Source organism: Elephantulus edwardii, unplaced genomic scaffold, assembly GCF_000299155.1.
Source record: "Elephantulus edwardii isolate Elephantulus edwardi_28Jun2011 unplaced genomic scaffold, EleEdw1.0 scaffold00179, whole genome shotgun sequence".
NCBI lineage: Eukaryota > Metazoa > Chordata > Mammalia > Macroscelidea > Macroscelididae > Elephantulus > Elephantulus edwardii.
In genome coordinates this window covers 4,402,838-4,407,093 of record NW_006399929.1, presented here as the reverse complement: position 1 = coordinate 4,407,093, position 4,256 = coordinate 4,402,838, and the positions used below count along the sequence as shown (strand labels likewise).

At 39.9% G+C, this 4,256-nt stretch overlaps 1 pseudogene; it reads left to right on the top strand.

Annotated features, from left to right (window-relative positions):
- The first annotated feature begins 2,194 nt into the window (after nucleotides 1-2,194).
- Nucleotides 2,195-2,596, top strand: LOC102861801 (annotated as a pseudogene).
- Nucleotides 2,597-4,256: the final 1,660 nt, after the last annotated feature.

Genomic DNA, 4,256 nt, shown 5'->3' with positions numbered 1-4,256 from the left:
ATAACAACAACAACAACAAGTTCTCAAATTGATATTATTATACCTCAGTCATTTGTAGAGGTCTCTAACTACAGATTTTTCCCAGTGCAGTGTATCTTCTTATTTCCTGCTGTTGGTACTCAGGGTGTTAATTGTGGATCCAAGCAAGATGAAGTTGTTGACAGTTTCAAACTCCTCTTTATCCATCATGACACTGCCTACTTGTCCAGTGTTAAGAATTTTGTTTTCTTGATATTTGAGATGCAAGCCATTCCTTGATCTTTGGCAACAAATTCTAGTCCTCTCCACTTTTAGCAAGCAAGGTTGTGTTATCTGTGTAACATAGGTTATTGATGAGTCTCCCTCCAATCTTGAGGAATTGATGGGATACCAATTGACTTGTTTAAATTAACAGATAAAGCCTTGGATGCTGAAAATCATTGAAAAATGGCTAGAACATACATAGATAACGGAAATGCCAGGAGTTCAATCAGGATTTAGAAGAGGCAATGGCACCAAGAATATCATCAAATGGATCTTGGCTGAAAGTGAGGAATACCAGAAGAATGTCTGCTTGTGCTTTGTTGACTATGCAAAGGCATTTGTGTGGATCATAAGTTGTGGCTGACATTGAGAAGAATGGGGATCCCAGCACACTTAATTGTGCTTGTGCAAAACTTATACCTGGAACAGGAGACTGTTATGTGAACAGAGCAGGCAAAATAATTCTGAAAAGGAAAAGCAAGTAGAAGGGCTTATGCTTCTTGATATCACAGCTCCTGAAAAGCTACAATACTCAACACATTGTGGTGTTGAGATCCGTTGGCATGTTGTGGTTAGGTACCATCACATCAGCTGTGATTCATATTGACCCTGTGAACAGTAGCTTGGTGCCTGGCCCACTCTTTCACTACCCTCACGATCTCTGCCATACAGAAGCCCTTTATTGTAGTCATCATGTCAGTCTATCCTTTCAAGGTTCTTCCACTCTTTCATTAACCCTCTACTTTTACAAGCATGATGTCTTTTCCCCCAAGGCCTGGCCTTACAAAATGCCCAGTATATGTGAGATGAAGTTTCACCATTCTTAATTCTAAGGAGCACCCTAGTTATACTTCCTTCAAGATAAATTTATTTCTTTTGGCAGAGTATGGCATATTCAGTACTCTCCATCACCACTGCAATTCACAGCATCAGGCCTTCAGTCCTCATGATTCATTGTCCAACATTGAGACGCACAGGAAGCATCAGATGCTCCTTAGTCTTTCAGCTGATTTCCTTGTGTTTCAGTTTTTAAAGATGTCCTTGACAGTATATTTTCCCAGTGCAACACATCTTTTGTCTACTACTACTATACCTGGCCAGGTTATTGGTGTGTGCTGTCGAGTCAGAAATGACCCCTGGCTGACTCTCCAGTGAGCATTCAGAGGTGCTTAATCTCATGAGAGGAGATTGCCCATCCTTCTTCCACCAAGCAGCTGGTGGATTTGAACCATGTGCCTTCTGTATTGCAGCACAGCTTCTTAAAACTAGCACACCGTAGCTCATTACATGGCCGGTAGTTCCTCAGTAAGAATTGCCAAGATACTTCATTGCACCACTCTCTGTTATATATCCATTATAATTAAATATTTCTATCTAAACAGTTGTAAATTAATACTTATAACAGCACTAGTACTAATACTGCAATAATAAAAAGCAACTCAAATGTCCATCAGCTGGTGAATGAATAAATCCAATGTGGAAATATTGTATTAATATGCAATGGAATATTTCACAATCCAGGAAAACAATAAATTAAAATGAAATTCTGGGTTTTTTTTTGTCATTTTTTGGTAAACATGGAAAATATAATCAGTGTTTTTGTGATTCCTTATATATAATATGAGCTATATGATATGATCAGAATCAGTAAATCCATAATATAAAAACCACTTTAATGATATGGAAAGTATTTAATAATTTCAGGGATGTAGATGGGAGTGTATGAAATAATAGTGATTATAAATGTGTGTGAGATTTCTTTTGAGGATGAAAAGAAATTCTAAAGTTAGAGAATATTGATGCTTGCAAAATTCTATTAAGTCTATTAAAAATTGTAGAATTGTATGTGTTAAAGAGTAAAGCTTAGCTTTTTCCCCTGTCACCACCGAGCTGTGCAGAGGTGGAAGCCCGGGTGTGTTCAAGATTCCACTCCACCCCGTAACCCACCACCATGGCCAAGGAAGGCATTGCTGCTGGAGGCGTAATGGACGTTAATACCGCTTTACAAGAGGTGCTAAAGACCGCCCTCCTCTATGATGGCCTAGCATGTGGCATCCGCGAAGCTGCTGAAGCCTTAGACAAGCGCCAAGCCCATCTTTGTGTGCTTGCCTCCAACTGTAATGAGCCTATGTATGTCAAGGTAGTAGAGGCCCTTTTTGCTGGACACCAAATCAACCTGATAAAGGGATGATAATAAGAAACTGGGGGAGTGGGTAGGCTTCTGCAAAATTGAGAAGGAAAGCCACACAGAATAGTTGGCTGCAGTTATGTAGTTGATAAGGACTATGGCAAAGAATCCCAGGCCAAGGATGTCATTGAAGAGTATTTCAAATGCAAGCAATTAAACCAATAAAGAACTTGTCATATGGCTTCTCTGTTATTTTTTGATGGGAGTGAGGAGCAATAAACTGGAGATTTTATAACAGAAAAAAAGAGTAAAGTATTAAAGTATATAAATTTTTATCTAAATAATTATTTTTCAGCATTTATTAAGTAATAATTTATATGGTGTCAAGTAAGAACCACCTCACAGCTGACCCCCCAGCGGGCTTTCAGAGGTTGTCTTTCACTCAGGAGAGTACTATTTTTCCCTGTGGAGCAGCAGGTGAAGTAGAACTTACTTCCTTTCGGTTGACAGTGCAACTCCTTACTCACTAGGCCACTAGAGCTCCCTACATAATGTTTACAAAATGATAACTTGAAATAAAATAGAATATGTGTTCAGAAGGGCTCTGAGATGAAAAACACAAGGTGTTCTCAGAGTACCAACCCTGCAGCATGACCTTGGATGCCATGGAAGGTTTCTTGTGATGCATCATTTGGGACATTTAAAAAATGTGCTTATTCATGTTATATCCCATAGTTTGTGAATTCTGCACGGGCAAGATTGTCTGTTTGTAAGATACCCTGTCAGCGGATGAAAACAGTTGAGGTGACTCCCGGTGTGTCACAATGACATGCAGATGAACCAATAGGGGCTAGATACTCACCAGTAATGTTATATAAGATGAGAGCCAAGAATCCGCTAGGGGAGCTAAAGTAAGGGATCCAGCAATTTGTGATCTGAATTCAGGTACTGTGTAGCACAGATAATGACTGTCAAGAAGTGTGAACAGGCCTGAGGGGAGCATGAAAGAATGTATTTCACTTATTAACCAAGATTAAGAAAGAGCAAAGTAGATGTCAGTCCTGAAGAATAGATACGAGGCAGGATGTCTGACCCTGTGTGGTTCCCTGCCTTTGTTCCTTCAGTACTCAGCATCTTCATATTCATGACTTCTTGCAAATCTGTCCTTCTTGACCTAATGGGCTTTCCTGCAACCCTTCAAGGGTTGAAGTCATAACATTTAATTCTTGGGGATTGACATATCCTGGAGCCGTCCTCGGTCATTCACTGGACAGATGGACTGCAGGGGACAGTTACATCAGCTCCCTTACTGTTTGGGTGAGACATCTCTGAGAGCTACTGTAGACAATTTCTCAGAAATCCTCTGTGGACTTGAGTCCCTCTATCTGTCAAATTTACTTGCTCTTTCATGTGTACTCTTCTGGTTTCTTCCCTTCTTGACTGGTTTCCCACCTTATACTGATGATTCCTAGGATCATCTTCCCCCAAGCAACTAGAAACACACAATAATAAAATTCACCTGGATGCAAGTAATTGTAGATCGAGTTTTCATCTGGGAAAACCCAGTTTCATACACCACATAAACAGCAGCTTTGAGATGAGACATTAAGAAAGATCTAGTGTTGTCAATGAAATGTTACTTATTACCATAAGCCAGGGAACAGCACAAAGACATTACTGTGTCCTTGCAGGGAGTTGAGACTGACATTACACTAAATGCAGTCAAATGTCAGTCATTAGTGCTAGTAACCACTAGCGAAAGAGATCTTACGTTCAATAGTAGAAAATAGCAGGGGGAAAAAATTGTTGTTATGTGAGTCACCTGCAACTGATAGCGTCCCTATGTACAATAGCCCTAAATTCTGCTCTATCCTGTGCCAATCTC